The sequence below is a fragment of the Cervus canadensis genome, chromosome 23, assembly GCF_019320065.1.
Source record: "Cervus canadensis isolate Bull #8, Minnesota chromosome 23, ASM1932006v1, whole genome shotgun sequence".
Taxonomy (NCBI): Eukaryota; Metazoa; Chordata; class Mammalia; order Artiodactyla; family Cervidae; genus Cervus; species Cervus canadensis.
The window spans coordinates 31,166,091-31,193,417 of NC_057408.1; positions in this window are offsets into that span (position 1 = coordinate 31,166,091).

Below are 27,327 nucleotides of genomic sequence, written 5' to 3' on the forward strand. Positions count from 1 at the left end.
GAAGCCCCAAGAGTGACCACATGACCCAGCAATTCCACTCCTAGGCATATATCTAGAGAAAACCAGAATTAGAAAGGATGCTTGCAGCCCAATATTCTTTGCAGCGCTATTTACGATAGCTTGCATATGGAAGCAACCTAAACATCCACCAATAAATGAAAAGATAAAGAAGATGTGGTACATATACACAATGGAATACTACCGAGTAATAAAAAGGAACAAAATTGCAAAATTTGCAGACAGACAGACGGACCTAGAGATTGTCATGCAGAGTGAAGTAAGTCAGAAAGAGAAAAAAACAAATATTGCATAATATGGCTTATATGTGGAAATAGGAAATTGGTACAGAAGAATTTATTTTCAAAGCAGAAATAGAGTCACAGATGTATATAACAAACTCTTAGTTATGAAGTAGGAAAAGGTGGAGGGTAACATGAAATGGAATATTTCCAGTCATTTCAGTAAAAAGCATGTCAGAGTCATCAGTGATCACAGCCCTCCTCTGTGAGCCAGTAAGCCATAAGGGAATCCAGGAAGAAGAATATCTGCTATCTAACAGTCATCAGGCTACAGCCACTCCCCATTTGGACAGGGGATGTGACAATGGAGGGCAGAATGCTGGCCACAGATAGCTGATTTGTTCATGAAAGGAGTGATTTCAATGAGCTCAGATGCTTGTAATTTCCCATACATAGAAGAGTGCTAAATTCCTTAATTTGAGATATCTTCTTTCCCTTAATTAGCAATAATCTTTGATGTTCAAACTACTTGCCCCTTTGTTGGAAACTTCTATATAACTTAATTTCCCCCAAACCCCCCAAAGACACACCTCCTCAAAGCCGATTCTCAGGGCTTCTTGAGATGCTCCTTCCCAGACTTGAAATCCTAGAAATTCCTACCAAATGAAACAGCTCTCTACTTTCAGGTTGTGACTATATTTTTGAAAGTGGGATGAATTGGGAGAATGAAATAGACTTATATACAGTAGTATGTATAAAATAGATAGCTAATGAAGGCCTACTGTATACATAGCACAAGGAACTCTACTCAATGCTTTGTGATGATAAAAATGGGAAATAAATAAAAAAAAGAAAGGATATATGTATATATATAACTCACTTTGTTGCACAGCAGAGACTAATGTAACATTGTAAAGCAATTATACTCAATGAAAATGAGCAAAAAACAATAATTAAAAAATACATATGTAAATGCTATGTTTTGGTGGCATCTTGGGTTTTGATAACTTTGTAAATATTATTTGTTAATATAGTAAAACTTTGGAAAGACATCATCTTAATAGCATACTGGATTTTTTTTTTTATATCATCTTTCTAACACTTAGTGACAAGCTAGGCACAAATTCAGTGAGCTAGCTTCCCAGGGCTTAATATCCTTTGTTAAACATGTGTAATCTTCAAGTACTATATAGAAATTATTTTAGGAAAATTTATCGACTTGCCATATCATATTAATTTTTTGTGCATCCCTGTGTGTGTGTGTGATTTATTCATCTTTTAAATATCTGCCCCCTCAAACAAGAAGCACTTTACTGTTGCTTCTTATAGGATATAAACAGCATCCCTGCTTGACATGTTAAAAGTTTTAGAATTATTTAAATGCTAGAATATGTCAAAACACTAAAATAAAATTTTGACAAAAAGTTCAGTACCTGTGATAGTTATTATTATTCATATTGATTGCATTCCATTTATACATTTGCCTTTGACATTTCTTTACATTGTGAAAAGTCATCAGTGTAATTTCTTTCTGTGTTGATTTATACAGATTGTTTGTTTGCTTGGTTTTAGGATACGGACTTCATTTCTCATGAAGGATGCTATAGACCATTAAGTTAAGCGATCTGAATCCCAAAAGTTTTGTGTCTAAATTGCATTTCTTGAAAAAAAAAAAAAAAGTAAGACTCTGTTTGCCAGATTTTCACATTTTAGTTCTTAGAAAGGAAAGAGGAGATTTAACAAAGACCTGAATTAATGTAAACCTCAGCAATTGTTTCTCCCATTGAGAATAGATCTGAGTAGAGGTATGCAAAAGGAGTGAGATTCAGGATGTATTTGGAGCAATTTTCCATCCGTACTTCTCATCTTTCTCTTTTATTAATAGAAAGTGAAAATACAAAGTATAGTAAAACAAAAAATGTTAAAACCAAATAAAAATTGCAAATCATAGGAGTGTATGCAGATAGTCAAGAAAAAGTGTTTTAAATTTTATAGAAGAGGCATTCACTGTCAAGCTAAGTTAATTGGGATAAAATGCTATTATTCATGTTATTCTATCAGGTTGGATTTGAAGCTATTACTACAGAGTTTAGGTCAGAGAATATGAGTAAGCCAGCCAAATTTCATGTATGTTGTTTATTTTCACTTTTCTCTTTATATATGTGCTTGTACGTAAAATAGCTGGATGCATGTGAGATTTTACATTGGTTTTAAATTCTCTTATTTGTTAAGACTTTTTAGTAGCCTGGATAGCCAAATATCTGTGAATTAGTTCTCTGTCCTATCAAAGCTTTGCTAGAGATACTCTTGTTTTCCCCTACACAGAAAGAGCACTGTGATTTTGGCTCATCTTTACATAGTACATGTGTGCTAATTTGCCTTAGTCATGTCCGACTCTTTGCAATCCTATGGACTGTAGTCCACCAGGCTCCTCTGTCCATTGGATTCTCCAGGCAAGAATACTGGAGTGGGTTGCCATGCCCTCTTTCAGGGGATATTCCGGATCCAGGGATCCAACCCACATTCTCTGGCATCTCCTGCATTGGCAGGTGTGTTTCTTGCCAATAGTGCCACCTGGGAAGCCCTTTTACATAAATAGGCTTTAAAATATTGGGTTGCTAAACCAGCAGTAGTTTTATCAAGGAAAGCATAAATACAAAAACAAAACAAAACACATTTTTTTCTTCTGAATTTTAAATAATTCAGTTATCAGAATCATTTAGTTGTCTATGGGGAATAGAAAAATGTCTAGTATTCCGAACACCTCACAATGCTGAATGGCTTTGGAAAGGTTATTCATTGCAAATTCACAAAGTTGGGAGGCATTTTCCTGCAGAATAGTTTCACCCCTTGAAATGATGCTATAAATCTGGCAGGAGAAGAGACTCTGGGTAAAAATAGTGAGGAAAGTGGTAGATGATGCAAATAATGCAAAAAAATGCACATAAATGCAAACAGCTTGTGTCTGCTAACATATGTCTCATTAATTGTTTTTCACCAAAAATGTACTGCTAACTCAATTACCTGTACGTTTTTAACAGTCCTCATCTTGATTCTAGTATTAACTAACTTTTTACAGAGATCTGTTTGATTTTACTATATCATGAGCACTATTTGAAACATTGAAAGTTTTAAATACATTAATTTATTTAATTCTCTCAATGACTCTAGGAGGTTGATACTGTTGTATTCTAACTGGACAGATGGGAAATTGAACCCTGCAGAAGATAAGTGACTCACCCAAGTTCACCCCAATCTTAAGAGACAGAGGATAGACATAAGTTTTGTATCTAATGTTGCCTTTAAAGTAACTTGCAATTTGGTTATAATAAGGATTACTGGAAAGGAATACATTATCAGCTCAAAAGCCAATATTCAAAGGAGCATTCCAATATGTTTGCAACAAATGTCAGAATTATAAATCCTCAGTTTCACTTTTTTTTTTTTTTAAACACTCCTATATATGCATGGTTCAATACTGAGAAAGAAGTATGACAGGGCTGTCTGCTGTCACCCTGTTTAACCTATACACTAAGCATGTCATGAGAAATGCCAGGCTGGATGAGTTACAAGCTGGACTCAAGACAGGCAGCAGAAACATCAGCAACCTCAGACATGGGGATGGTCCCACTCTAATGGTAGAAAGTGAAGAGGAACTAAAGAGCCTCCTGATGACAGTGAAGGAGGAGAATGAAAGATCCTACTTAAAACTAAATATTGAAAATAATAATAATATTATGGCATTACTTCATGGCAAATAGAGGGGGGAAAGGTGGAAGTAGTGACAAATTTCCTGTTCTTGGGCTCTAAAATCACTGCGGATATTGATCGCAGCCATGAAATCAGAAGACATTTGCCTCTTGGCAGGAGAGTTATGACAAACATAGACAGTGTGTTGAAAAGCAGAGACATTACTCTGCTAACAAAAGTCCACATAGTCAAGGCTATGGTCTTCCCACAAGGCTATGGTCATGTACAATTGTGAGAGTTGGACTGTAAAGAAGGCAGAGTGCTGATGAATTGATTATTTCAAACTGTGGTGCTGGAGAAAACTCCTTAGAGTCCCTTGGATAGCAAGGAGATCAAATCTGTCAATTTTAAGGGAAATCAACCCTGAATACTCATTGGAAGGACTGATGCTGAAGCCGAAACTCCAGTATGTTGGTAACCTGATGCGAACAACTGACTCATCGGAGAAGTCTTTGATGCTGGGAAAGATTGAGGGCAGGAGAAGAGGGTGTCAAAGGATGAGATAGCTGAATGGCATCATCGATGCAATGGATATGAACCTGGGCAAACTTCAGGAGATGGTGAGGGACAGATAGACCTGGCGAGCTGCTGCAGTCTATGGGGTCACAAAGAGTCAGACATGACTGGGTGACTCAACAATTAACAACAAAAAAAGATGCAAGGAGATCAATGCAATTAATCCTAAAGGAAATTAACCCTGAATAGTCATTGGAAGGACTGATGCAGAATCTGAAGCTCCAATATTTTGGCCACCTGATGTGAAGGGCCAACTCATTAGAAAATACTCTGATGCAGGGAAAGATTGGAGGCAAAAGGAGAAGCAGGCAACAGAGGATGTGATGGCTGGATGGCGTCACTGACTCAATGGACATGATCTTCGGCAAGCTCAGGGAGATAGTGAAGGACAAGGAAGCCTGACGTGCTGCAGTTCACGGGGTTGCAAAGAGCTGGACAGGAATTGATGACTGAAAAACAACAGTAGATACATAGGCCTCATTTGTTTTTCAGAAACAAAAGCTGTATGACCTTTGTCATCCCTTTGATGCTTGTAAAGGTGTTTCTTTCTCTGAAAAAGTATCCTTCATCAAGTTGTCCCTCCAATCCCAACACACACACATACACACACACACACACACACACACACACACACACACTTCACACCAGCCCATCTCTTTGTGCTTCTCTGTATTTGAGTGGTTGTCTCAGATTCTCCTGCAAGCTCATTTTGCAGGAGACTTTTGTAACGGTGGTGCTGGAGACACCTTCTGTCAAGTCACACCTTTCACTCTCCATATAAAAATAATTCATTCTAAATCCTTAGTAGCAAGAGCAAATTTGTAAAGAATTCCACCTCACTCCAATCAGCAGATCTGAACCCTGCAATTTGTTTTTAAGGTCAAATTCATGAGGGCATTGAGTGGGACTTTCTCTAACTTAGGTCTGAAGGCTGTCCTGCCCTTGTCACCATGTCAAGTAGGCCAGATAGTCAGCAAATACATGTCCAGGTTCTTTGACTGCTGACTAATCAGAAAGGAAGCCTGGAAAATGAAAGCAGATTAATGCAGATCTGGGGGGATAAGCCTGCATGGACACTGAGTTTCCGACTCTGGTCAAAAAACATTAAGACTCTTTCACGGGTGGTGGGATTAGTACTTACTGTTGATCTCAGTAGCCCTCAGCTCCCAGCTCAAGTCCATCATATTACATAAGCATCATTATTCTTTATAAAATTGTCCAGCCCTTCTATAGCACAGCCCTGTGGTATTTGACTTTGTGACCTATTCTTAAAGTGACTCTTAGGGGTTGACTCCATGCTTTGCAGCAAACATTTTTTTCCCTTTATTTGTTAAACTTATTCCAGTCATTAACCTCTTGCTGTAAGCCTTTGATCTTCCCTTTCCACTATTTTCAGTGTCTGAGTGAAAAATAATCAACCTGTTGTCTGGAACCACCCTAACAGAAAACCTCATAGTGGAGCCTTCTTGGAAGGAATTTCCCTAGTTGGGAATAAGCTCTTCCCTGGTGGCTCAAATGGTAAAGTGTCTGCCTACAATGCCGGAGACCTGAGTTGGAACCCCGGGTCAGGAAGATCTCCTGGAGAAGGAAATGGCAACCCATTCCAGTATTCTTGCCTGGGAAATCTCATGGACAGAAGAGCCTTGTGGGCTACAGTCCATGGGGTTGCAAAGAGTCGGACATGACTGAGCAACTTCACTATCTATCTATCTCATGACCAAAACTTTGCCTTAATGTTCCCTTTACTGGGGGGTCAATTCATACCCCTAAGCTGTCCAGTTACTTGGGAAGTCATTCCACAATTTTCCACAGGGAGGGGAATGAAATGCCTATTAGATCCCACCACAGATATATTAAAGCAGAAACACTTTGAATGCTTATTTCCCACAATATTTTGGAATCCATTTCCTACTGGAAAATCACTATCTTGTCTTCTAGATCACTTCTCTATGCCTGTACCTCAGCTACTTTCAAAATAACTTCTTGATGATCTGTGGTTGATAAAAGCTCTAAACTTTGCTGGAGCCCAACAAAACCTGGAGATCCCCATGGGAGCTGCACTACGGTAATAAAGGTTATTTGAGGTGGGTATGTCTGTGTGTGTGAGTGTGTGTGTGTCAGTGTGTCTGTGATGATGATTGTAAAACTGAAGACTCTAGCGCAGAATATGCACCATAGAAAAAATAATTCCCTACTCTGCTTTGAAGTTCAGCCTTCAATTGATTTGGATCTTAAAATAATTTCTTTTCCACCTAACCATATTCTTGAGTTAGCCATGATAATTACCAGGTATGAGCCTCTGAGACTCACAAAGATACTTCTCCCTTTCTCTGGGGCTCTATAAACCATCTGGCACCACTGAACTAGGAAGTCAGGGTCTCATGACTACCTCTATCAGCACTTCGGTGTGGATGATGCAGTTGAGCTACTTGTAGGCCATGAAATGATCTCATCTTTCTTGACTTGAGATGGATTTTATGAACCTGTTTCCATTTAGATCATTGGTTGCTAACGCCATGAAAGAATGTAGGAAATAGGGGATTGAAGAAGTTTGAAAAACAGCTAGGATATTTTTACAATTTTACATAACCTGGAGGCTATTTATCCTGGCTTAGTAAGAAGGACTGGCTAGACATTCAACACTTAATGTTAAGTATACATTAAATTACTTTCACCCAAAAGTGCAGTTAAAAACATAATGCTCAGTTCTCTCTCACACAGTTTTTTCTGCCTACTTTTCTCATTTTGTCCTCTCTTGCACATCACTTGTCTAGCAAGGTCTCTCTCTTGCTGTAGTGCATGGCCAGGCTTCCTCCACATCCAACTCCTTCTGTTAAATTCCATAGCCTAGATTTTTCATTTTCTTCCTCCTCTGCTTGCTTTCAGAAGGATTGGTTCTGTTTCTCTATCAATCAGCACCAGCTTTGTTAAACTACAAACATTTTCCTAATTTTATTAATTTCTTCATCCAATAGGACACATTGAACCCCACTTTATGCAATGTATTTTCAGGTGATGAGGATTCTCAAAGAATTGGGGCATTGTAAGAATGACTGCAATGCAGTGGGAAGTCTACTTTACACAGAGGGCTGAGAAGGTCCTTTCTCTAGGATGACATTTGAGGTGAGACCTAAGTGTTAAGAAGAAGTGTGCCAAGTGGATAGCTTGAGAAGAGAACTCCAGGAGTGAGGAAATAGCAAAATCAAAGCTGTTGATGCAGGGATAAACTCCTTATGCTAAATGAAAGGCCTGTAAGTGGGTGGGAATGAGGGAAGAAAAGAGTTTGTGTTCAGGGCTACAGGTCAAGATAAATAATTTGGATGTTATTGTATGCTCTAGAGAGTTTTCAGCAAGTTGCAGGATTTAATTTAAAGGGTCAGTCTGGTTACTGGTAGAGGACGGTGGTAAAGAGGCAAATGAGGAAAACCAGAGACCAGTTAGAAGCATAATACAAGACCTCGGTTCAACTCCTGGGTGAGGAAGATTCCCTGGAGAAGGGATAGGCTATCCACTTCAGTATTCTTGGGCTTCCCTGGTGCCTCAGACAATAAAGAATCTGCCTGCAATGCGGAAGACCTGGATTCAGTCCCTAGGTTGGGAAGATGCCCTGGAGGAGAACATGGCAACCCCCTCCAGTATTCCTGCCTGGAGAATCCCCGCAGACAGAGGAGCCTGGCGGGCTACAGTCCACGGGGTTGATGAGAGTCAGACACGACTGAGTGACTAAACACCACACAGCACAGGCAAGACACATGATAACCTGGTCAGATTGACAGCAATGGAAGTGGAAGTGGCTAGATCCAGCACACACTGCCTTCGTGACAAGGTTTCCAGGCCCTGTTGATAGATTAGATGCACCACAAGAAAATGTGGGTTTCATACCAGTGGGATTAGCCATTTAAAGGAAAACTCTTTAAACCTGAAATGTCTTAACTCAGATGAATGCATTGCAAATGGTACAATTCTATTCAGGGGTATGTCAGGGTATGCATATCTTATAGTCCCTCAAATATCACCCTAACTGGATTGAGCACATCATTTAATGCTCAGTAACTCACAACCAAATCCAGCCTTTTCCTCATCTGCATGACAAACAAAGGCTAATTACACTTGCGAAATGATTGCAATTTATTGAGAAACAAATAGCAAAAAGCCAAGTTACAAAACAAACAAATAAATAGAACAAAGAAACAAATAAATAAAAATGAGGGGTAGAGGGAAAAATCAAAGTCTACCAGGTTGGTGCATCCTGATTTAGGCCTTTTAGGTCTCATGTTCCTTGACCACCAGGATCTTCCCACAGCCTGTGGTCTGGAGGCAGTTTGCCCAGGAAAGAAGAAAACCCTGTTAACTTTGGTCGACCTTCCCATCACTTTCAAAAACCCACAAAACAATAGCAGCCTCAGTAGCAGTGGCCATAAAATTCCCTGGCCTGACTCTCCTTCCCTTTTATTCGCCTCCACTCCTATGGCAGGGAACACAAAGGACAAATCTGTCATTAACTATTTGCAAATGATCAGTTACCCACTGCAGCTGTTTGCTCACCAGATCACCATGCCAAGCACAGCTGCTCAGATGCGCCATCCCAGTCTGGCTGGCCACTCACCACCCGCCCCCAACTCCCCCCAGACTGCCTCAGAAAAAATGAGGCAGACCAAACCCCCAATCAGCAGGGTGAACCATAGTTTTCCACTCCCAGATGCTTTCAACTTTTCCATTTCCTCGGCCTTTTTGGACCACATGGTGAGACTGGCTGAGAAGCGCTTGCCCAGCAGTATCACCTCCAAGGATACTGCTGGTCTGAAGGCTGAAAGGTGATAACTCTTCAGAGGTTGCCGGCCAGTTCCTAAGAAAGGCAGCCTAACTGCTGCCTGGGTCCTCTGATCGCATTTTTTAAAAGCAAGCAGCTTTGCGCTTCCATTTATTAATTTTCGCCAGCTTCTAAAGGTCAACGACCTGGCAAGCGGAGATTCACAAATAACAGGTGCAGAGACTCTGCCGCCTGCCTCCACGGGACATAGCTCTGTCACTTTTATTTACTGAATCAATCCACCAGTGTCCAGCAGGAGAACAACAGCTAAATGGCCATTAATTGTGGGCTGATGTGCAGATGAAACAAATCTCCAAAGGGACTGTAAACCTTTGTTCCTTCACCTCCTCCTGCTCCTGCTATGGGATTAGCAGTAAATCATTTAGCAGCCTCATCTCCTTATTATAAATTTAACATTAGGGGCGTCCCAGGTGAGCTAGGGCTAACCTAGCTCTCTCTCTCTTCTCCTCTATCATTTCCTCCCTCCCCCCCACTCCTCCCCCTTCCCTTCTTTTCTTTCTTTGTCTTCATCTTCTTCATCTCTCTTTTCACAATCTTTCTAACTCTGTTTTTCTCTCTCATACACACAGATGCTTATCCCCAAACATTACGGCCTTTATTAAAGTGACCTTACTGTCCCAGGGAACATCATTTTCTGCCCTCACCGACATCTATCTTTGCCCTTTTCCCACATGTATATCTATGGACCCAGAGCATGGATATAGCTGGGATTCCAATGGAATAAAAAAAAAAAAAAGGCAGAAAAATTATCTTCCAAAGGAGTTCTTTCTCTCCTCCTCCTTTCTGTCATTACACTTTAGAAAAGCTCTTAAACTCCTCAGAGTCCAAAAGAAGCTCAATTAAAGAGTAAAAGCGAATTTGAAAGTAAGCAATAGACAAAGAAAAAATACAATGGATCTGAGCTTTGTCAAACAGTCTGGGGACTGCACTGTGAGATTTTTTTTTTTTATCATCTCTAGGACATGCAGAGCACTGATTTGGTCCCCCATGGCCAGCCATCAGTACAGTTTGATTTGAGAAGCATTAGGGAGGCAACCCGGAGCCCCAAAATAAATCTCTAAACTGGTCTCCATAATAAGCACAAATCCATAACGGATTTCAGTCCAATTACATATTTGTATTAGCATCCTCTTTTTTCATGCACCCTTTAAAAATAACGTATATTTTATGTTAACCAGTCATCTATACCATAAAGATTTCTCTCTGGAGTCACAGTAGGATTGAGAGAGGAGAGGCCTGAGAGAATGAACATGGGTAACATGGGTAGACCCTGAGAGGACCTGTCCTCAGAGAAATGGTGCAGAAAATCAGGGAGAGAAAGAGAGGCAAAAAGAATACACTTTCCACATGTCATATCTGGGCTAAGGAAAAGCTCTGGAACTGAGTCCCAATAAAGCCAGTTTCCAGAGTTGAGGAAGGAGGTGTAAACCACATTTACTTAGTGGTCACTGCTATTAATAAAGCCCAATTACTGATGTGTACGCCAGGTGAGTTATTTATGACACACATTTTTTTGTAGCTGCATGGCATAGCATATTGCTTGGGATATGGAAGAAAGCAAAACTAATGTGTATGCACAAGTGTGTACTGAGTGTTAAACATATTCACAGATAGGATTTCCTTGCTATCCAACTGAAGGATACTCAGATTTTAAAATTCATATTAAAACTCTGTATGAATATTGTTTCCTTACTAATGTTTATAACATATTTTGGAGAGGAAATGTAGTATAGTTTTTAAGAAAAGCATCACTAAATCTAGACATGCCAAATTTATAACTACCTCACTGTGGGACCTTAGGTATTTTAAGATTTTGTGAATTTGCTCAAGAAATAAGTTTTTGGAGCTAACATGGTGAACAGAAATTGACAGTGGCCTAGGCCCATGAGCCTAAAAGTAAAATTCTGACTCCATGAGGTGCTAAAAGGAATAAGGTACCATAAGACAGGATATTTTGGTCTTGACGTACTGACAAAGGTTGAGTGCTTAGTAATATTTCCCACTTCTGGTCTATGGGATTTAAAGGGATTGCAGGTGCCCAGACTGTGTTCTCAGAGTGACTGGGTAGAACTCAGACTGGATGGGCTGGATGGAGTCCCAGAGACAGTTGCCCCTACTGTGAGTAGACTCCCCATTCTGCTTCTATGTTTGTGTTTGTTTGTTCTTATTTCCTGTGAAAACATTTGGAAACTACAGAGTGAAGGGAAACTCCACTGAGAGATTATTATGCTAAAATCTAAGTAGTGACTAAGCTTTGACCAACTCAGAGTAGATTCTAAAAAAAGCTTGTTTGTTGGTCTGGAAGCCAAGTGCTTAGGGCTTCTCCAAGGATGGTGGAAAGCCAGCATGACCGGACTCATGGAACTTTCCAAGCCTCATAACCATTGACCACAGTGGGACATTATCTGGGTCTCAATATCAATTCAGCTATAAAGTAACTTTGCAAATTCTGATCAACCAGATAACATTTTTTCTCTCTAAACTCAGATATTTTAAATACATTTTACCTAATTTTTTCTAGCTTAACAATTTCAATTGAGGTTATTGATAAAGATTTAAAAGAGTCAAAGGATTTATCTGGGAGATAATCCAAGAATATACCACAAAACTGACTTTTCTGGTGTCTGTTTTTGTCTTCTAAATACATATTAGCAATTAATAGTTGTGCCATATGACTCAATAAAAGAACAGTGAAGTAGAAGCTTGCTCTAGTCATAAAATGCAGTTATTAATGAAAGCAGACAAATGTCTAGATTTTAGTATCAGTTCCGTTCAGTCACTCAGTTGTGTCTGACTCTTTGTGACCCCATGGACTGCAGCACACCAGGCTTCCCTGCAGGGATATTTCTCTCTGCAATCATGATTCAAGCTTGTGCTTCATCCAGTCCAGCATTTTGAATGATGTACTCCAGCAAGGAGATTTCAGTACAGACTTTATATAAGCAAGTTCATACAATTTCTCAAACTTCCTAAAATGTACAAATAGAGAAATCCCAAATATTGAGCAACTCTTTTCAGGTATTAAAACAACAACAACAACAAAACAAACAAACAAACAAACAAAAAACCTCAGTGCAACTGCAGAACTGCAGGCAGAAAAAGAACATATTATTGCTCAAGATCCTAGAAGAAAAATTCCAGCCTGGCTTTCATCAGCACCAGCCAGCCCTTTGAGTTCTATACAAACGGGGGTAGAGCTGAGTTCTGATCAGTGATGATTTATGTATGGTTCCCAGCTGGATATGTATAAAGATGAAGATACTCTAATATACATGATTTTAAGAAATTCTTGGTTAAAACAAACTATTGAATTTTTTTTTTTTAATAATGTGGAGAAGATAAAACTCGTTCATTTCAGTTCACTCAGTCATGTCCGATTCTTTGTGACCCCATGGACTGCAGCTTGCCAGGCTTCCCTGTTCATCAACAACTTGTGGAGCTTACTCAAACACATGTCCATCGAGTCGATGATGCCATCCAACCATCTCATCCTCTGTCATCCCCTTCTCCTCTTTACTTCAATCTTTCCCAGCATCAGGGTCTTTTCTAGTGAGTCAGTTCTTCACATCAGGTGGCCAAAGTATTGAAGTTTCAGCTTCTGCATCAGTCTTTCCAATGAATATTCAGGACTAATTTCCTTTAGTATGGACTGGTTGAATCTCCTTACAGTCCAAGGAACTCTCAAGAGTCTTCTCCAACACCACAGTTCAGAAGTGTCAATTCTTTGGTGCTCAGTCTTCATTATAGTCCAACTCTTACATCCATACATGACTACTGAAAAAAAACATAGCTTTGACTAGACAGACTTTTGTTGGCGAACTAATGTCTCTGCTTTTTAATATGCTGTCTGGGTTGGTCATAGCTTTTCTTCCAAAGAGCAAACCATCTTTTAATTTCATGGCTGCAGTCACCACCTGCAGCTTTACCAATGTGTTTTATTGGTAAAGCTTTATACAAACGTGGTCATTCTGAAATGACAATAGCTCAGTCATTGTGTAGCTTATGTCCATAGGCATTCTCAACATCCTTAATGGCAGTGTAATTTTAATATCATGTTACAGAAGGAGCAAAAAATCATGTCAACATTTTTATTAGGGAAAAAAAAAAGAAAAACAATGCTTATTTTCCCTCTTATTCCAAGCTAGAAACAGCTAAAATTAACTGGAAAATCTACCGAGATTATTCTGAAACAATTAATTTATTTAACAATTCACTCATCAAAGAAAATTTAAGTATTTATTATATGCCATGCCCAGTGCTTGGTGCTAACATACAAGGCAGACAAAGTTTGTGCCCTCATGAAGTTTATAATTTGAATACTCTGCATGGAAACTAATGCATAAAAGAGCATATAAAAGAGAACACTAGCCTGCTCTCAGAAGCCAGGAAAAACTATGAAAAGCAATGTTTTAGGGGAGATTCAAAGTAAAAGTCTGTGAACAGTGCCTGAGAACTTATGAAAAGTTTCTATTTCCTAGCAGTCGAGCCAATCAATCTTGAAATTTCATCTTCATTTTGAGAACACCATCCAAGATGCAAGCTTTACCAAGCTTTTGACAGTGAGAACTTTACCTGCAGCACTTTTTAAAAATCTCCTGGGTATCCCCACATATATTTCAGCTTCTGTACCATTAAGAGATTGGACATGAATATTCTTTAAACCTTTGATCATTTCAAGAGGGTAGGACAGGATAGGAGGAGTCTTTCATGCTGGAAATTCTTATGTCATTGTCCAATGTAATACATAAGAAACCTGCCATCTTCACAGGAAAAAGCCCAGTTGCCTTTTAAAAATTCAGCCCTAAGGGTCTCTCCTGTGATATGTGACCTAGAAGACAGATAACTAGGGGGATTCTTTGAGTGAAGGAATCCTGGGTTTCATTGCTTTCGGATGTAACCAACTCAAAAGCTTTGGGAGTATTGCTATTTAATTAGAGAGATTAAACTAGGAATGTACTTTTCTCCCACAAAATGAGAGGACTGAGGGCTCAGGGCAGTTCTGGGTGTCTAAGTTTGCCCAGGGCCAGAATTTGCTTCTTTAAAATGACTCATCCCTAGGTCTGGATCTGGCTTTCCATATTTGCCTTGTTTTATTTATATTTATGAATAACTGCCCAAGAAATAGTGGGTGCATTTATTGGTCTTTCCTCATTGATGTGGCTGGGCTTATAGTGAAAGGCCTCTAGGTTGTTTAATAGAACAATATTGATATTAAAAAATTTACTGAATAAGCATATTTTATGGGCTCCTGATTCTGATCACATTAAAATTATTTGCATCTCTTGTTATCTAACTAGTGTCATTTTATGCACTTTATGTTTCAGAGTGGTGCAGTGATAAAAATCTGCCAATACAGGAGATGCAAGAGACCAAGTTTGGTCCCTGGGTCGGAAAGATACCCTGGAGGAGGAAATGGCAACCCACTCTAGTATTCATGCCTGGAAAATTCCATGGATAGAAGAGTCTGGCAGGCTACAATCCATGGGGTTTCAAAGAGTTGGACACAGTGAGGCATGCACTGCACATGTTTCAGAGAATTTGTAAAATCACTCACTTGTTAAATAAGCTTTGAGCTGATAATCCAGATCTTTCCATCATTCTCTCCTTTCCTCCTAAAACCTTGATTTTTTCTTGTCTTCCAGGTCATTTCTTTTGGATTTGGCCATTGTAAATCCCCCCCCCCCTTTTTTTTTAACCAAGAAAATGAAGTAGAAATAAGTTTTTGAGGAAGGTCTCTTGGAGATTGGATGATTTCAGCATACGATGGAACTATAATGAGTGATGAATCATGTCTTAGGACATCCACATTTCAAGTTGGATTATTTGGGGTTTGCAGAATGGAGGAATTTTAGATTTAAAGAGATTTTTCTGATGACTTAATCCCACATCTTACCATAGGCTTCTATTCATCAGTGATAAGACTTCCAGGTTCTATTTCAAAGCTTTCAGTGAGGGAGCCCATGTTGTGTCTTAAGACACTTTAAGTCATTTTAATGTTTCTAAATTTGTTTTGGTGTTGTTTTTATATCAACCCAAAGTCTGCCATCTTATCATTTCTTTGTACCAAGTCATTAGAATAAATAATAATTAGAATATTCACAATTAACAAAATCTTTTCAGGAAAATCCTAACTCATTTTAGAAAAATGTTGTTAAGGTAAACTTCAAAGTCAATCCAGTCTGAGCTCCTACTGTATTCTTTTCTTTTTTTTTCCTGTGACCCAAGGTGAGGGGTGAGGGCTGATAGTCCTTAGAGCAATAAAGGACTTTTTTTTTTTTTTTTTTTTGCAAATTTCTGCTCTGTTGCATTACTAGAAGTTCCAGCTCACCCACTCTGGGTAATTAGCTTGCCTGTTGGATCTAGACCATTGACACCTTTTACTTTACTAGTTTGCGTCAGTTAATCAATACTTACAGAGTGCCTGTTGTGACAGGACTCTGTTCTAGGCTCAGTAGAAACATAACCCAACAGTGGCCATGGCTGTCACAGCTCTCCCTTCTCCCACCCAGGGGCTCACATTAAACAGAAAGGAAAGAAAAAATAAAAGGAACAGGATACTCAATTTCTCATTCTTAGTCTTCCTTCTATGAACTTACTGGAGCATGTACTGAAGTCAACAATGTATCTCTTTTGGGGATTCCCTGGAGCTTAGGTTGTAGATATTTTAATTAAATATTCTTAAGATACAAGTATATACTTTTCTTCATTTATTTAGAATGTCCAGACAGAGAAAAAGCCAAATGTCTAATCATGTTGATCTCAGACCCTGAATTTGTCACTCAGTGGGGACCACATCTGGCCATATCAGAGTCCTTAAGTCAAGGGCAGCAGATACATATTATGTTGACAACTGGGCTCCATGCTTTAACCCTCACCAAAATTACTTGCAAATTAACATGCATACTAACTTCTTAAGAGTTAGGATGTTCATGACATCAGAAAAATGCATGCCAGGTAATAGAAGCTGCACAGAACCATAACAGACAGACAGTACTTTCTCTATTTCCAATAACTTTATTCAAATAACTAGTTCTGTTCTTATTCTAGGGTTTATCCTTTTGCTGTGTACCTAAAATGCAGAACAACACAACAAAACAAAATGAATACAGAACAATAGCAATGGCAGAAACACATTTTTTCTTATTGTTGTTGTTGAGCTATCTATTTACAATACTATGAGCATCCTGCAAAAAATTTAAAAACAGGGTTATTCAGATTCCTAAAACATTCTGCAGTTGAATTTAAGTTCAGGGTCACTAAATATTCAGAATTACTCCAATGATGTCCTATCCTCACTGTTTACCAGATGAATATAAATATAGATCTTTAAATGGAACAAAAAGTAGAAAAGAAAATAATATGGAGTTACAGTTAGAGATAGTGACCAAATAGGTCAACTATCAAAGCTTTGCTTGATAGATGTATCTTCTTCTTCTTCTTTTTTTTTTTTCTTTCTGTGTTTCATTATTTCTGGAGCCTGTCAGTTGCTGTGGGGAGAGAAACTGTGTTCTTATGAGTTTTCCCGAGGAGGGGGGAAAAAAAGCAGTTAAAAGGCTTTCGAGTTCAACAAATGTGTCCTGTGAGCCAAATGGAACAGGGGTGAAATCCTAGCTAAAACCCGTAGGGAATAATTTGTTGTTAGCAGCATCTGGAAAGGAAGTGCCGAAATGGCTGCGGAGTTTTGTTTAGAGAACAAATGGAAGGAAAGGGCTTTAGAAAGGTAGGTTAGCAGGTGGTAGGGGGAGGGAGAAAGAGCCGAGCCCTCAAATGAGTCTGGGGACTGAGGAAGGAGATTTAATAGACTGAATGGCTGGTCACCGCCAAAGAAGTGAAAACCTGAGCGAGAGTCATCAGTAAGAACGCAGCGTTAGTGCTGGGGACGCGGACCTAAAAGCAAATAACATTAAGTAGTTTATTATTCCTCTGGCTCTCCTACCATTAATAACGTGTTTTCCCTCAAGAACTGAGTATTTTGAAAATCCACGTCAAGACCCGTGTTCGCTGTTATCCGTGGGCGGCCTGTCGTTGCAGTCGCGTTAGTTTTCGTGCTGCTGCTTCTTCCCGGCGCAGGAGGGCTGGCCGGGACCACCCCCTGCCGCCGGCGGCCGGGGACCCGGGTCCACAGGGCAAGCTCCCTCACATCTGCTGCCCGGGCGGCTGGCCTCTCCTACTGTGGGGACAATATTTCAACCGCAGGAGAAGAGGGACATAAAAGCCATAATTACTGGGACAGACAGTGTTCTATTCTACATGGTCTATGGCCCCCATACCATCCTTACCTTTTCATCCTCACATCACACCACTTCCCGTCCACAAGCTGTTCAGCCTGGGCAGATGGAGAAGGCAAGAACCTGCGGCCACGGTGTGGGCCCACGGCCCCCAAGGCCACATCTTAGGGGTCTCAGGGCCACATCTTTCAGTCAAGATTATGGACCCCCAAGGCTTCTCGGGGATTAGTGCCTGGCTCCAGTTCTATAGGAGAATTATCTTGTCCATTTTGTGAAATGGAGTAATTTAGCAGTAAAGAGTGAGAGAAATTAGTCCCAACTCACAGTTTACTTTTGGACCATTGTACTTCTGTTCATCTCTTCCTAACTGCGGAGCTCTGGGGTAACCCTCCACTTCAGATCCATCTTCTACTTACTGCTAAGGGACTCCTCAGAATGCTGTATCTGAGAGGAAACAAGCTGGTGCTAGCCTTCCTAAGAATATTTGAGTATTGCAGGAGATTTAACCCAATTAGAGCTATTATTTATTGTCAGGCTAACATAACACAATGTCACTATCTACCTGGACTCCAGGGTCTGAGAACTGGAGTTTGAATATACATCCTCCACTTTTTGGTTATAAGATTTCAGGGAAGTCACTAAACCTTCCAGACCCTTAGTTCCCTTTTCTGTCAAATGGGTTGTTGCAGGGAATTAATGAAGAAATGTTCATTGCTTAGATCATTCAGTGTTAAAAGCCAGAATGTTAAGTCTCACAACGTGGGTGTAACATTTTACTGTTATTTTCACCAACATTTTTTATTATCATTATGTGGTTTTTACTGTAAAGCTACCATCTAAAGTTTACATATGTTGCTTATTTTAACTGAAAAATATCATGTGCTATGTAATTCACTTATCATCCAGTTTACACATTAACATATGAGACAGAGCCAATACTTGAATACGGGTCTATTTTCAAATCCTGTACTTTCCTAACTATGCAAGTATTTTACTTATAAAGAAATAAAGTTACAATATTAGAATTTCTATTATGACAAGAGATGACAGAGAATATCTTATCTAGTGAAATTTTAGATAACTGATAATGCTTTACTTTTTATTTATTTTTTTAAATATATACTCTAGTGCTAAGCAGTGCACAAAATCATCAATATTTTATTTTATCATACAAGAGCCCTACAAGACATCTTAGATTATTATTCCCATTTGACAGATAAAGTGGCTAAAATTTAGTGAGTTTTTTGAAATGTACATACAGTGACAGAGCTAAAGAAGCTAAAAGTTGGAATTTACAGTACCATTTAGAGCCCAGATTCTTACCAAAATGCCTCCTGTAGAAAATGGCAACCTCTGCATGTTCAAAAGATAATGATTGAAGAGGATGAAATGCTGAATGATAGCTGAGATTATTGATGACTAAAGAAACCAAGAAGTTTTGGGGCAATGACATTCAATAAGACAATTTGATGATAATTTGATGTTGATTAAAAAGGTTTTCATTAGAGGTTCAGACCCATGCCTTTTTCCTAATCTTCTGGAGCACCATTATCATAATTACAGTCATTGTTTTCTTAATAATAACCTAATGAGCATTATTTTTATATATTTTCAAATAGCCTCATGTCAAATACTTAATTTCTCTTTCGTTGATACCTTTGAGAGAGTATTATTTCCATTTGAGACACCAGGAAACTGAGACACAGTAAGGGCAGCCGGTGCCCGAGTGATGGGAGACCCATCCAGCCCCAAGTCCCAGCAGCAACCAGAGTGGCTCGCTGCTTCTGCAGGACTTCCCGCCTGGGCTTGTCTGCCCGGTGGTGAGGCCTCTTCATCCCCCTTGAGGTCCCCAACTTTCCCCACTGTATGGGCCTTTGACCTAAGCCTGTCTGGCACATCAAAACAGCAGGATGGGCCCTGAGGTGCAGTGGGTCCCCATGAAGGTTGGGAGGACACCGGGGCTGGTCTGGATCCATGCACCACCGCTGCACTGAGGCTCTGTGGTCCTGGCCTCAATGCTGGTGCTGCTGGGCGGGAGGCTCTCTGAACCTATGAGAGTGCCACTGGGGTTGCTCTAGGGGGCTGGGGGCAGCAGGGCTTGGCCATGGCCAACAAGTGAATGGGCCCCCTGGGGTGTCCTGGCCCTGTTAACCTCCCTCAGCTAGGACTTGGGTCTAGGTGGCTGTGGCCCTGATCTCCCAGCTCTTAAGGGTGTATTTGATGCTTCACAGTCCTGTGGTTATAGCATGCACCCCTGGCCTGGGGCTGAGACTGGCCTGGTCCTCAGGGTCAGCTGGGAGACCAGGCCCAGGTGTCCTGTCCAAGGGGACAAGAGCCAGGCAGGGACCGAGGAGAAGGGCAAGTCAGGCCTTGAGTAGACAAGGGACCTTGAGTGAAGCTCAGAATATTTAACCACCAGGACAGCAGCCCACCCCTCCACCAACACACACCCAGACAAAGTCCTGTCATTAAACAAGCTGGGTAGTGGGAAGTGGGGTGGGTGGGCCACAAGGGATGGGGCTTCAGCCACATCTGACTGGTCTTATTTCCACTCCAGAGAGTTGCTCAGGTCAAGAAGATGTGAGAGGGCTGTGCTGTGGAGCAGAGGATGGAGGCAGGAGGCCCTTGTGGGGGTGGGAGGCCCTTGCCCAGGAGGGACAGCCCCTGTGGCCAGGCTACTGGGAGCAGCAGGGTTGGCAGGGGACAAGAGATGGGATGGACCAAGTGGACCCACACTCCGCACACAGGGTGGTGGCAGGTGGCACACACAGGGGAAGGGCATCAGTGGGTGGAGCGGGGACCTGGGGAGCCCGCAGCCTCCGTGGTAGAGGGAGGTGTTGAAACCCACTTCCCCTCCCAGGCCCCTCAGTGAATGAGGACATCCTGAGAACACAGAGGTGGCCCATGAGCTCCAGGGGCATGACTGTCCATCCCTACTTCCTCTTGGCAGTCAGGGTCAAAGCTAATATTGTCCAAATCTCTTGATGACTCACTCTATTCTCTTAACATTTACTCCTGTCCACTTGTGAGAAATATACCAAAAAAAAAAGAAAGAAAAGAAGGAAGGAATGAAGGATGGCCATTTCTCTCCCCTCCTCCTCCACCAGTAACTCCCATTTACTGGCTGAGATTTACAGTGTGTGTATATGGGTATGAAAAGCAAACCATGTGGCAGAATAATAAAATGTTAAAAATCTCTATTAATTCTTCTCATCTTTTATTTTGATGCCTTCATTATCAAATATACTTTGAATACTAATTCTGTACTAACAAGAGTTTAGTTGCAGAAGCAAATATATGCAATGGTCATGGCCTCTAATCTCAAAGATTTGAAAGTCCATGAGTAAAACAGAGACAGGTACAAATCACAATGACACAGTGTATTAATAGAGGTGTCAAGAGGGCTATGAAACTGCCAGGGGTGAACAACGGATTCTGTCTCAGAAATCTAGGGAGCCTTCAGAGAGGAGAGGGATTACTTATAATTCACCAGACAGAAAAGGGATGTAAAGAAAGATAGGAGTCATTAATAGTGTGTTGAAGAAAAGCACAGGTACATGAACATTACCTAGGTCATCTCTTCTGATTAGAAAGAGGTCAGGTGCATTAGTGTCTGGAACACTATGACCACAGTTAACCCCATTTGTTTACACCTTTTGATCAAATGACCTTCAGAGGAGTGCAGATCTGCATATCAAAAGAACATCTAGTTTAAATCCTTGATTTGCCATTAATTGTTTGTGAGGCTTTAGGTGAGTTGATTTACATACTAGAACCTCTGTAAAACAAGAGAGTTGATAGAAGTTCTATAAAATCTTGCAATATTAGTGCCAAGTCCTCCAAACAATGATAGAAGCATTCTTCTGCCACCAGATTCCTTAAGTGAGCATATGATCATAGGGCCCAGGTGCTTTTATAATTGTGATAAATTGAATAAATACTCAGTGCTCAGTGGTCTTCAAAATGCATCCTGCCACCTGTGTGATAGGCTGCCCTTCTAAAAGCGGTAGAGGAACCACCACCCACCCACTGACCCAGTTCCACTGCCTTCGGTGTATCAGACATGAAAGTCTGTGAGACCTTAATAGGCTAATATATTTTTCCAGAAGAAAGAGAATATATCTATATATATACATATATATATATGTTAATTGTGCTGGAGAAGACTCTTAAGAGTCTCTTGGACTGCAAGGAGATCAAAACAGTCAATTCCAAAGGAAATCAGTCCTGAATATTCATTGAAAGGACTGATGCTGAAGCTGAAATTCCAATACTTTGGCCACCTGATTCGAAGAACTGACTCGTTGGAAAAGACCCTGAAGCTGGGAAAGATTGAAGGCAGGAGGAGAAGGGGACAACAGAGGATGAAATGACTGGATGGCATCACCGACTTGATGGACATGAGTTTGAGCAAAGTTCAGGAGATAGTGAAGGATGGTTGAGTCTGATGTTCTGCAGTCCACTGGGTCACAGAGATTTGGACTTTGGACTGAACAACAACTATATATACATATATATACACACACACATATGTGTGTGTGTGTGTGTGTGTGTATAATGGAGTTATATGTCTTGATGTTTATGTATCCATAAATTATTCTACGGTAAGGAGGATCAGATTACAATGCATAACTAAATTAGATTTGTAGTGTCCCTGAGGTAAGAGAGTTACTGATGCCAGGTGAAGGAAGCAAAGGGACTCTGGTGGTCAGAGCAAATGAGAAAGTAAGAAAAAGTGTACTAAAAAAATTAACAGCTTAACATTAATTTACACTGACTTATTTCATAAAAGAGACCATGCCTAAAACAGTAGATGCTATTGGAGTAACCACCTGATTAAGATTATGGTAATCTGCTGTCATCCTCCAAGTTCTGTTTTTTCCCCTACCTAGCCAAAGTAGAAAAATAAATTGGGAAGTTCATTCATATTCTGGGCAATAATTTGTTGCAATATATTTTGCTTGTCATTTGAGGTAGTTATGAAATAACAGTACAGCCTCTAGATAAATGCTGGTGATCACACTGTGGTTGCAGAAAGCCAAGAAGAAAAATGAAATTTACCTTGAACCAAATAGCTTGACTTCTTTGACCTTTTTTTCTTCCCTGTCCATTCCATATCAACATTACTACTGCCACCATCACCCTGTCTCGGCAAGAACATTTGAAACCACTGATACACACAGAGGACAAATACAACCAAACAAATGTATATTGCTCTCTGAAAATTTGGCCTCCATTGTTTAATCAAGATGGCATCTCCTTTTTCATTGGAACAAGTCTAGATTTTAAAGCTTAGTTCTAAACAAGCTTGAACATCTGCACTTTATAATGTCAATAAAACCCAGACCTTCATTTGAATCTGTACAACTTTGAGGAAAGGTTTGTGTAGTACATACTCATGGGAGCAGGGGAAAAATCCAGAAAAAACTAAGGCAGAGTTTGCTACTGTGGCAGTTAAAAGAGCCTAGGCCAACTAGCAAACTTTTTTTTTTTTTTAACTAGCAAACTTTGTAGCGAGAAGAGTTGTTATTTCCCAATGAATACCTGAGATTAATTTTCAGAGAGGTGGCTCTTGAGCAGGACCATGAAGGGCGAATAAGAATTGAGAAAGCAGAGCAAAGAAGATAGAAAACTCTAAATAAGAGCAAAGGTAAAAGGGGGCCATGAGATTTTTGAGCCAGAAGTAAAAACACAGTTAAAGTTATCCATCAGAATAACAAATATGGGAGCAAGGCTTAAGAAGAATAGAACTAGGCAGTGATTAGAAGTAGGATACCAGTCAAGAAACCACTGAAAGGATACATGCAGGAAAAAAAAAAAAAAAGATAGTAAATGCTACTCAGGCAGTTAATATGGAAAACAGACAATGAATGGGAGATGTTTCAGTAAGGCTGTATTGCAATTGTAAACAATTTAAATAATTGCAAAAAAAAAATTGTAAACAAAGGCAGGATTATGGGCAAGGGAAAGGAAAAAAAATCAAAATGATATAAAGATGAGAGCTTAAATCTGAGATCCCAAGAGGAGTGTTTTGTCATTACATAGAAAGGGAATGCACAAGCAAGAAAAGTTTTGCAGACAGAATTATATATTCACTCCTAAATGCACTGGGTAGAAAAAGTCTGTAGAATACCCAAGATGAGAGTTCTTACAGAGTTTTAGAAATGTAGAAATATAGTTCAAGAGAGGGCTTAGATGTGTTTTTCTCATAGAGGTGATTTTAAATTTATAAGAGTGGATTTTATTTTTCATATAGTTAGTGGAGTTTATTTTTTTTCCGGATAGTTAGTAGAAGGACAAAAATGGAGGGAGGCATATCTTTGGGGAAAAAAAAATATATAAAAGCATAGTAAGAAAAAGGACATAGAAATAAGAGAAAGTAATGTCAGGGAGAGAAGTGAAAATATAAATGATAGGTATTGAAGTACACAAAGATTGAGGATGATGGAGAATTAAAGAAAAGAGAAAAATATATTTTATGTTAAGAATATTATAATATTCAAAGTAAGCAGTGTGTGACTTGAATAGTGGGGGAAAAAACAGATTTTGAGAGATTAAGAAACCTGTGGCTATCAATCAATGCAATGATTTGATCTGTTCTCAATCTGCAAAGGGGCTAATGATCTGGATATGAGGACTCTCTCAGCACCAGTAATCTGTGATTTTTTTTTCACTTTGTGCATCTAATTTAATTAAGACCTACGTAAGTCTTAAAATACCTAAAATCTTGCCAAAAAGTTTGGGTTATAGAATAAAATGTGCTACAAACTGTATGTATAGAATACCAACATAGAGATCAATTACCCCTATTAGTTAGAACTCTAGAATCTAGGTGTATAAAACAAATGTATTAAGTATTATAGAGATAAAAAAAAGCTGATTTTTAAATACCTTTTTGCTTTTAAAAATATTGATTTTTTGCATACTTTATTAATTAGTTATTTCAAAGGTAAATTCTAATCAAATTACAGCATCAGTAGATCATCAGAATATGAATTGCAGAGCAAGGATAGTAAGAATAGTGATGGTGATGGAGATGATTGATACAATTTCAGGGGCACTTACCATGTTTCAGTTGGTTGACAAGATGACTTCTGCATGTTACTGACATCTACCTGGGGAGGCAGAAGGATACTGTGCTTTTTCCAGAAATCTTGCATTTGGTGGACCATGTCCCTCTGAACTCATTAACTTTGAACAAGCATGACATTATAGTGACACTATTTAGCACTTCCCATCTTCAAAGCTCTTGGCAAATATTAGCTAAGTATTAATAGTTCTTCAAACACTCATGAGAATTTTGCAAGTATATATTATTGTTATCTTATCACAAAAGAAGGTCATCCATCTATATAACTTTTTTAAGGAAGTGGAAGGCATCATTGGTAAAACCAAGAATATAGCATAAACATATTTGTTTTGATCCTATCTTTCAGCCAAAGGACCACTTGTCTCACTTTCTATGGAAAACATTTACTAATATGGTGTACTAACTACTCATATGAATTTTATAAAGTATAGCTGAGCTGTAATAAGACAGCATTAATTTGTTTCATAGGCAATTATGAAATTCCCCTCCCCTGATCTATCCAACACAAAAACTGAAAATGATTTTTATGTGTTATTTGATGACTTTAGTTTCTAATTGTTACTGATGGTTTAGGCATCACTAAGGCTTCATGCAAATTACTGCCCTCACCCTCACTATGAAGACTGTTTTTCCCATCCTCTCCTTACTGACTAGGTCCTGTCTCCACCACTCCTTATTCTAGTAGTTTTGATTCAGTGAAGGAAATTCAATGAAGGAAACATTTACAGTAAAGGATACTGTGATTCCCAACCCCAAATAAGCCTGATTACTTTAAACTCTAAGACGGTGTTCTAAGCTCTCAAATAACCTTACATCACTTTTAAACTGCATATTATTTCCCTCTTTTACATATCTGGTCAACATTAACTTTTCCCATATACTTTTTCAAGTTAGCTTAAAAATGCCCATCCGTATTTAAATTCTTGAGCTTCTTTCCCTCTTTATTTTAGTGTTTATCAGTTTGACATTAACTTTCATTGAATTAATATAGAATTATTTATATCCTTTACATATCAGCTCTTCCTCTCAATTTTCCTCTATCAATAATGCTGCATTTCTCCAGGATGCCTGAACCCCAAACTTTGGATTTGCTACTTTCTGTATGTCTCCGTAAACAGATACAGGAAAACATAATATTCAATCTTCTTTATATCTTGGTGTCTTGTACTATTTCCTTCTCCCTTTTTTATTCCTATGGCTATCCGCTCTACAAACCCATTATAATAATTTACTGGTTTGCACTCAAAATATTTTAATATGAATAAGTGATAAAATTTTACGTATAATCCAACTCAAATAATCCTGTATTATTCTAGCAGACACCAGAGGATGTAAACCAGAGAGGAAATTGACTAACTTTCTTTAGAAGCTAATCAAAACTGCATAGATTATGTCAACTGCCATCTGAAAGCTCTGTAGTTTTCAACATCTCTTCTGTGCTGAAGGATATGTCCTCCAACTTCCTGGTGGTTATGTCATCAGTCCAGCAATGCAGAATTCTAACAGTCAGATGTAAAATAAAACTTTAAAACAATAAAACAAATGAGAGAAACAAAAAATAATCCAAGCAAGCCATCACTGTCCCCTTCTCCCCATACAACAAAACCATGGGAGCTGCTGTTCCAGAAAATTCCCTAGGGGTATGTTAGCAGGCCCCCACTCCTGAGAGATGATTCTCCAGAGTTAGGGAGAGATGCACCCTAACCCTAACCCTAATTGGTGGGTTGATGATCCCTAACTCCGGATGCACCCAGTTCTTGTATATATGAGAGGATATCTGTTTTCTAGTATGATTTCAACCCTACTTATCATTGCCAATATTTTACTTGCTGGTTACCCTTGCTTTGTTTAATTTGCTTTGCTTTGTTTGGGGTTTGTGTTATTTGTCAGTTCAAACTGAATTTCAACTTTCATTTTGTATTCTCTTCTTTTGTGAGACCTTGGTAGACCAGCCTGCCTAACATAACTGAATACTATTTGACTGAAGAACCTATTGGGAATGAAGACTAATGCTCGTAACACCAATTTACATTCTTGCAGACATACAAAAAGTATCTGAGATCGGGCCAGCTTTGTGTTTACCCCAGAACATTATTTTCTTTTTTCTATTTCTATGTTTCTTTTCTTTGGTTTCTTATTTCTTGACATTTTGTGGATAAACAGCACCAAGCAAAAAATGGCAGTCATTTGGGCAATCTGATTACAGCGGCTGAGTTTTTGTTAATCGGGTGGTTGTGTGTGTATTCATAAGCCTTTAATCTATTGTCTGCTCTCTTACATAGCTCTATTCTACTTTATTAGTCTAGTGTCAGCCATTAAAATGTATGTTCTTCAAGGAATGACAAGCTAGTATAGAATTTAGTGTCATATTCATGCTAAATGGACCTGGACAACATTACAGATTAGCAATAAATTCTTATGAATGAAGATATGAGATTATAGAGAAATGTATTATGTAAGACTCATTTTTTGCATATTTCAACTCTAGGAATTATAATAAAAATAATAGATAGAATAAGTTTTTGTAATATGGAATGTTTTGGAAGAAAAAGTATGTATATAAACTATAAAAAAGCTAAATAATGCCTAGAAAATACCTGATGTATACAGTGGGATATATACCTGAGTAGTTGATACTATATTTAAAATATAGGAATGGCCAATGTGAGTGTT